The following is a 9,285-nucleotide window of genomic DNA, read 5'->3' on the forward strand; positions in this document are numbered from 1 at the left end:
AATTAGGAAGGCAGTCAATTAGGAGGCGCCAGACAGCGAGGGGTCTAAAAATGATTGAGCCATGACAGTTTTAGAAGAAATAAGCTGCTCTGTTCACCACTGAAAACCCCTAACTTCAGCATGGACAGTCTTTAAATAAAAATAGTTCGAGATAAGAACACTTGCCTTTAAAGCTACAACTTGACCACATCTTTTCATCAGGAATGCTTGAATTAAGGAGACAGAAAGACAATTGGGTGACTCAAAAAACACTCACCAACTTTCTTGTCAAACATTGTGCATATGTTAGTGGATCTGATGTGCTTTTTTTTCTTTTTCTGAAAGTAATAATGCACACTCATCACTTTTAATATTTTGTGTCAAAAATGAAGATATCAACCTGCATGTATTTTGTTGTAGAATAGAACATTCACGGGAGTGCCATGGTGGCGTAGGGGTTAGCGCGACCCATATTTGGAGGCCTTCAGTCCTCGATGCGGCCGTCGCGGGTTCGACTCCCGGACCCAACGATATTTGCCGCATGTCTTCCCCCCTCTCCTTCCCCGTTTCCTGTCAGCCTACTGTCGTATAAGGGACACTAGAGCCCACAAAAGACCCCCTGGAGGGGTAAAAACAAAAAAATAGAACATTCTTTAAAGAAACTGCAGAATAAACTTGTTTGAAAGTCAAATTGAATTGAACACTTGTGTATTTGCATGTTTTTGGTATTCTAGAGGTTGTCAGTCTATCAAATATGATAAGCGAAAGCAATCAGGGACTCCATCTGTCAGAATGAGCATCTTCTCCTCTTCCACTTACTGTCCTGCAACAATAGCATACTAAGTGACTGTGACAAGCACTTATGGCGTGAAAAACTGTGCTTCTTTACACTACTGCTGTGGCTCACAGGAGTAGGAGTCACAGCTGATTTTTAGGTTGAGTCCAAGGATAGCAGCGCCGTAAAATGATCACTCTTTCCCCATGAGCAGTCACTGATTAGTTCCTGCATGAAAAACAGGTCCAGATTTAGGCCCAATCTGCTGTGCTAAATAAATTATACTGCTAGCAAGATCAGACTGTTATGCAACTCACCTCTTTCCTTTTTTCTTACTATGTGCAATTTTAATTCAGCTTTTTTATCCTTTATGCACTTGCATACTTTATCTTAGTATTTTCAATGGCTGAGCTTCTCCATTATCTGTCTCTCTTTTTTCCCTCTACCTTTTCTTCCTTCTTATTGTTTAACAAAATACCAGGTGTGGTACTAGTGCCATCTTTTGACAGAATGAAGGCTGTAAAAGTACCCAAGGGAGCCAAGAGCAGTCTTCACATCTCAAGAGCAGATTTAAGCAGGTCCTCATGCGTAGTGTGCCTCCAGCTGTATCATGTTTCTACCCATTTCCTCTTTGACTGGCTAATATTTAAAGAAACAATCCTTTTTGATTTTGTTTACCTGGTTCCACAAAAAAGATGGATTAAATATTTAAAGAAATTACAGGTCCAGCTGCTTTTTCTGTTTAGTCTCTGTTTTCTAGCAGCTAGGTCTGCCACAAAAAAACCCCACTATTTTTTTTACATTGACTTTTCTTCTTAAAAAAATTTTGTGGTCAGCTTAGCTGGAAATCAAGGGAGGCAAGATCCATAACAAAACTTTTCTTTTCCTTCTCACTAGATGCCTTATTGTAATTCAACCTCAAAGCAAGAAAGAGTATTTGGCAAAATTTTGCAAAACTTTATAAAGGGTCCACACAAACTTGGTAAATTTTGTGGTTTTGTAATGCTTTTAGTTTGATGACCACTAACCAATCTCTCTTTGAGGTCAACTTCCAGAAGCCAGGATTCATGGGGTGCACACATGACAGCCTAATTCTCTAATCATCCACCTCATTGGTGCAGACAATTGGACTCGAGATGAGAGTGGAAGTGGACTGAAGCATTAGTTTTATATGACTTAGTTTTTGTATATTATTTAAATTAAAAGTTTGTAGTGTAATGTAAATTGTCTATGTAAAATAGATTGTAATATGTAAAAAAAATTGTGGTCAGCTTACTGTCACTCTATAAAGGTAAAGTTGTCATGATCATACATGGGATTTTTTTAGGATGTATTGATCTTGAACTTGGTGAAAGCAAAATGGCTAATTCTAAGTGACAGGGTCAGGAACAAAATTTGCTAATCAGATCATACCTACTTACTATTTTTTTTATTATAATATAGTAAAACAGAAGTGATTTACTGGAATGCACAAAATAGTACTAACTAAATAAAATGATTTCTATTTGATTGTTTTCTTCAAAAACTTGTATCATTGATTGCCCTGTCAGGTTTTTAAAATAAAAAGTAATATACCACAATGACTTTGGATGTTATTGGCATTACTGAAGGACAACTTGAAACACAATGTTATGGTGAAACTATAAGCACATGCACACAAATACAAACACATCAATTTAAGAAGTGTGAAAATAATTGACAAGGATATAGAAATGCATTCATTAGTTATGCTTGTTGCAAATTTAGTCTCGTCCTCTTGAGGGTCAGTGAGGACACTATTGTGTGCACACACAGGATCTCTACAAATATTGTCAGAACCAAGCAAACATGTGCTTTGATTCTAATGATGTGGACAATAAGTACAGCCACACAAGCACAAACATCTACTCAAACACAGTAGGACTCCTTGGGTTTCCAGGTGGCAAGTGGATTCTTGGAAAAGTTGTGAGTCTGTGAATTAATTACAGCTTGGTGAGATTTCAAAGTGGTATTTTTATTTTGAACAGATTTTGAGAAACAAAACACATTCAAATAGCAACAAAAAATTGGATGATTTGGTAAGTATCCTTCCTAATATTGGATCTTTCTAGCTTTTTTGTTTGCGTCATGCATTCAGGCAGCAGGTAAAGATGAGGCTTCCCAATTTCTAAGCAGTCAAATGATGGTTTTAGTGGTGAAAAACAGACAAGAGAGAAGACAGTGAGCTAACTGAAGCATTTAAGCCACGACAGCTTCCAAATGCTAACTGGGTGCTTTTCACATTTTCCTTGGCAGACCACTGCTCATCCGGGCACACCTGGTGACAGCACCCACTGAGTGACCAGAAATAGCCTGTGGGGAATAACAATAGCTAATATCCAATTTCACCTTGGTTGGGAGGGAAATTTGACACAATTGTGTTTGTTGACAAGGCTCTGTCTGTGCTGCTTTTTAATGACTGTGCTAGTGGCCTCAGTAAATCATTACACTGAAATATAACTTTTATCTTATTAAGCCAAAGACTAAGTTCTTTTCTGAAAGGAAAATTCACCCATTAAATTGATATTAGTTTAATGGGTATTAACATGTTGCTGTCCAGACGTAAAATGTGTTACAGCGGTGTTTACTCATCCATTATTGTCATCAGTCACCTATTGTGCTCATAATGGTTGTCAGATCTGCCATTTCAAAGCACTCAGCAATCACTACAACACTTTGATATTATCTTCAGCATTTTGCTGTTGATCTTGCATCACTGTTGCTGTGTCTTGAAATACAACAATGAACAAGCTCATGGGCTTAGTCTTTAAACATCTCTCTAAAACTCCAAAATAATTTCCTCTTGCAGTCAGTAGTTGACATATGACATCAAAAAATAAATAAATAAAGGAAATTCTGAAAATATGAATAAACTTCAGACTCATGAGTCAGGTTTTTTTTACACCTTGTCAATACAGATTTGGACTGACGTTTGCTTTCAGAATTTCTTTAAATCTAAATAGAGTACAGTTGAGTTAAAATATTTATCAGAAGTTTTGGTTCATATCATCACACAATTACTAGAATTGTCTTATGTATATGTAACAAGAAGCTACATTGTAATTCCCTCAGGAATTATCTAATCTTAAGTACTTGATGGTTGCACATTCAAATTAATATTTTGGGACAGTAGAGATTCCTGATCCTAGATTAGAGGAACCTTATTGTAATACTAAAAAAAGTTTGAAAATTCTTGATCCAGTGCTTTCTGAATCTTGCCATCAGAATACAGGTTCACTGTGGTCATAAATATTTTGACATACTGCACATTTTCAATGAGGCTGTGTTATTATTATTGAAAAAAGATCCTACTCCAATACACTGTCACTCACAGTCAGCTAGAAACAGGGATGGGAGGATTCATGCTTTCATGGTGCTTATGCAATATTCAAACACTATCATCAGAAAGTGGCAAATAAACTTGAATCTCATCAAACCAGGCAACATTTTCCAAGCTGTTACTATATAATTTTGGTGAGCCTGTGCAGATTTTAGCCTTAGGCTCCTGTTCCTAGCTGATAGGAGAGGCACCTGTTGTGCTTCATCTAATTCTGTGTTCATCTACTTCACCTCTCTGAAATGTGTGCATTCAGAGAGGGCAGTCTTCATACCATGGTTGTAGCAAGTGGTTATTTAACTGTTGCTTTTGTATAATCTCAATTACATCTGCCCATTCTTTAAAACTTATGATACTAATAAGCCATTTCTATCCACACATCTGCTGCTCCTTGGATATAGTTTTCTGTAAACCGAAGATGTGGTTGTGTGTGAACAATCTATGTAGTTCAGCAGTTTTTCAGACAAATTCATTTGGTGTCATTTTCAAAGACCTTCAATTCTTCTCATTCTGGTGCTTGGTTTGAACTTAAGTTGTCTTCACCACACTCGCCTAAATGCACTGACAATCATGTGATCATCTGAAACTTGATTTGTTTGAACAACTGAACAGGTATCACCCAAGAAAGAAGTGTGTGTCTATGAATAACGGAGTTGACAAAGATATATCAGCAAACAAGGGTCAAGAACAAATCATTCATAAAGGCATGACAACAATAATTACTGACATTCATCGTTTTCCACAATTATCATAATCTTGGATTTAACCTTCACAATTTTTGTGTGAAGATTTCACATTTTGCAGTTTATTCTTTTTAATTTTTTAAAGGTTTTGTTGGCTCTAGTGGCCTTTAGTTGATAGTTAATTGACAGGAAAGTGGGTAATGAGAGAAGGGAAAGACATGCGGCACAGGTCGCCAGGCCGGGAATCGAATCTGTGACGGCCGCGTCAAGGACCAAGGCCTCCATATACAGTATGTGTGTATTTTGTTTCTTAGTTTTCTTTAGCTGATTATCAGGATGAAATTTTTCTCCATTCAATTTCAGTTACTACTTTCTATAAACTGTAATCCTCTATATTGAAATGCATTTCCCCCAAATATATTATAAATCAGATTGCTGACTCGCATATGCATGGAAAAGCATACACACACATGCTGATGAGCAAATTGGGAATATGAAAATGGGACAGTACCAGAGGGGGCAAAGTTCCCATTATCTCTGTTTCGACAAAACAGAAACCCGGAGAAAGCAGAACAAGAAGCAGCGACATGAAGTTAGCATTCCCTCAACAAACAGGATCGGTTTCATCTGTTCCACCCAGTCAGTGGGACAAGCTGGTGAAAAATGCTCTCCTTCAGGCTCAGAGTCTGAGGAGTAACCATAGATAAGCGTACCACTTTACCTAGAGGAAGAACATTGCTTCCACTTTTGGCCTCTTTTTCCTCCATCTCCCTGTCTTTTGCTATCACTCTCTTGTGGATAAGGGTGTAGAGACAGATCCTCTTTCATGCTCACTCTTTGCCTGTACCTTGTCTCCCTGCGTTTGCCTCGATTTGTCTTCTTTTTGTTTTCTGTCTCTCTTTGTCTCTGTTATGCTTACTTCTCTCTCCTCATCCTGCATTCCAAGGCAGAAGCAAAGATTTCACATACAACATAACCCCAAAAGCCATCTTATCTTTTTTTATACTGCTCTATTCTCGCTGAGTCTTGAACCTTTGGAAGGATTTTCGGAGCAATATTTGTCAGAATGTGTGTCAAGCTGGGTGGGTGCTGTCAACTTTTGCTTTTAAACTTAGCTGAGACTGAAACGCATCAAGCCTTACTTACTGTCACTCACACATAGGTAAACAGTGGAGGATGACACTTCTACAATGATGAGAGGGATAAATTGTTGCAGTCACAAAGTTGTAAACAACAGCAGAACAAATAAGTGAGAAGAAAAAATAAGTATGTATTCAGACTCGGACTTCTCAAGTTTGCCTATTACAGTGTGCGACCCGTTGCCTATCTGTCTGTTTTGTCCTATACAGTACATGGGCTCATAATTTTCCTATGTACTGTGTAGGACAAGTCCTGGACTATGCAATGGGTAGGATTACCTTGTTTCCTTCCCTGGCTGATTGTAGGAACAGATCTTGGCTATGTAAGTTAAAAGAAGCAACAATGAGTCCAACTTGGCTGGGGTTTAAGTAGAACTGAAGATGTTTTTTCATCAAAAATAGGGCTTCAGAGTCAAGGACATCAACAAGGTCAACAAAATCATTAGGAAAGCCAGTCCTGTTTTATAAAATGAACTACATTCCCTGGACTTGATGCTAGAGAGGAGAATGTTGTCCAAAATCAGGACAATGTAGAACTTTTCTTCACATCCCTTGCATCATCAACGGATCAATGGATTGATTGTTGAATCTGTTGGTTATTCAGATGGCCACAACATAAAAATTGGGCTGTAGAAGGAATCATTCCTGCCTGTTGCAGTGAAATTTTAAAACTAGAACCTATGTTTGTACTCTTAAATTTAGTTTTTAATCAGGTCAAATATTTCTTATTGTGGTTCTAACATCATCTGTGAAAAGAAAAAATTGATTCGCGCATTTGCCATATTTTAATGGCAAGTTCGGATCAAAGCGTCACAAAAGGTCATATTTTTTTTAGTCTTTTTACCTTTAACTGTTGTGCCTTTTTCTATTTAGGTGGCCAGTAGGTATGTCTTGTCGTGCCTTTAAAACACAGTAATGTGCTGTTTTTGAACAATTTCTGAATGTACTGTCTAAAGTGTTATTGGAGCTCTGAATCATACGGACATTAGTTACATAACAAAACATGCACTTAGTCATCTTTGCCTTTTATGCCCAGATCACGCACACACACCTACACACCCCATGTTGTTCTATCCTCACAGGGCCTTTGCATTGTCTTCCATTCATTCGTTCATTTCTATAGCCTAACCTTGACCCTGCCCTAAACCTAACCATTACCAGTACATACCTAACCCTAAACATATGGTAACTTAAACTCAATTCACACCTTAGTCCTAAACTTTACACTTAACCCAAAAACAGCGCCACTGCCTGGGCTTTGGACCCTATAAGGAGCAGTAGGTCCTTACAGCGTAGTATCTGTTGGAAAAACGGTCCTTACATTGTATCAAGTTCAAGGTCACACACACACACATGCAAAGTGGACATCCTCATGTGCTTTTTAGGGCACATGGGCTTGAGAGACGGAGCAGCAGCAATTAACAACTCACTGACATTTGCTTTTCCAGCTGTGTGGAGGGAATAAGGGGCATGGGGGAAAAAGAAATAAATGCAATTCATTCATGATAACCACACAGGGTTTGCCTGCCTCCTCAGTGGTATATATGTTTCCTTTTGGTGTGTGAGTGTGCTCTAACTTTTCTCTAAATGACCTTTGATGCTTTGATGTTTCAACTATGTGATACAAAAATACCCTCAGTTGCAGTTAGAAAACAACAGCATTTACTCCTTTTGATGCTCGCAAAAAAGCATGTGGTGCAAATAAAGACATGCATGGTTCTGTGATAAATCAATTATATTATACATTACAAATTTCATTATGAATCATCATGACTATGGCTGCGCTAAATTAGTGTGTCAATATGGTGCCTGTTTTGTGGGCACACAAAAACAGGCTCAGCCATGCTGCCTGGGCATTTGCTTAAGACGCCCCCAACACACGACATGCAGACATAAAAGACAAGAAACATTTTGGTTGCTCTGATATAATATCTATTACTGTTCAGTCTTAATTTGCAATTCAGTAATGCAATACAAAAAAGACAGCATTCGTACTTGGATTAGTGCACTAATATTACTGTTCACAGACACCACTGTGAATGAGAACATTTCCATCTTGCATACTGTGTCAATTTCTATGTTTTAAAAACACATTATGCAATCTAAAAAGTTAGTATTTAAATAAAAAAGTAGTAATTTATTTATTTTCTCAGAAATATGCAAAGCATATGACAAAATGAAATTCTCTTGTCCGGTACATATTAATAGAGTCGCATCATACATCACACTCCTTGGTCAGCAAGTTTGTCTGTGAGCCTGCATTCAGTTGCCATGGTAACTCCTGGTCTGGGTGACGGGCAATAGCCTCCCCCACATCTACATATTTAAGACTCAGATAACTAAATGTCATAGTCAGCTTTAGGTACACTTATAAAGGATGGATGAATTAAAACTAATATTCCCTTTTCTATTCTAATCCATACCTAGAAAACACATTAAAAAATGTAATATTTTCCCAGGCCTTTTAATATTATGTAGAAACCCTGACATTTAGGTCATCTATATCTTGTTGTACACTCACATTCTTCTCATGGGTTTGCAGCCTGTCTTATTCAACTAAAAGACATTTTTTGAAGGTTTTCCTTTGTTTTGGTATTTTAAACCATGGTTTGGCCACTGAAAAGTGATTCATTTAATGACTAATCCATGGTGTCCATGCTATTTTCCCCTTTTTGTGAAGAGCGGGGTCATAAAGAGGATAACGCCACATCAAAAATACATTACATTCATCAGAAGGAGAAACTTCAGTCAGAGAAAATAGGGCATCATGAGGAAAGGAAAGTTGACAAACTATATGAAAGAAACAGAGGGTGAGAGACAAGAAATAACCTTATAGTGGTTTACTCAGCCACTTCACATCCCACTGTGTCTCTTCCCCTCAATGTCATGGCCCTCTGCCACTGACAAGATGCTAATGCACATGTCATCAGATAGACATTTCCTCTTCCACCACCCTAAGCATCCACTCTCAGCATTCCTTTTCTCCATCATTTACATATCTGTCATAATGTCCTCACTCTTCTCTTCCTCAACTTCTTCCAGGATTCTTCCCTTGTCCACGCTCTAATCCAACTCCATCCTGCTGTCATTCACTGACCCTGAAGTCCCTTTCTCCATGTCTAATCTAACTGTCTTCCATGTTAAGTTATGAATTAGGTCAGCACATGTTGTGTTTTATTTCATTTCAATGATAAACTGTCATTGGATAGCATGTAAAAGCTAGAGGACAAGTCGTTTGTAAGTTATTCCTCTCAAAAAACTCATACAGTCTGAGGGAACTCACTCTTATAGTTGGATACCATCACCATTTATAAAGTTTGCAGTTTTGCCACATTTGTTCCAATGTCCCACATG

Source organism: Xiphophorus couchianus, chromosome 18, assembly GCF_001444195.1.
Source record: "Xiphophorus couchianus chromosome 18, X_couchianus-1.0, whole genome shotgun sequence".
Lineage (NCBI taxonomy): Eukaryota > Metazoa > Chordata > Actinopteri > Cyprinodontiformes > Poeciliidae > Xiphophorus > Xiphophorus couchianus.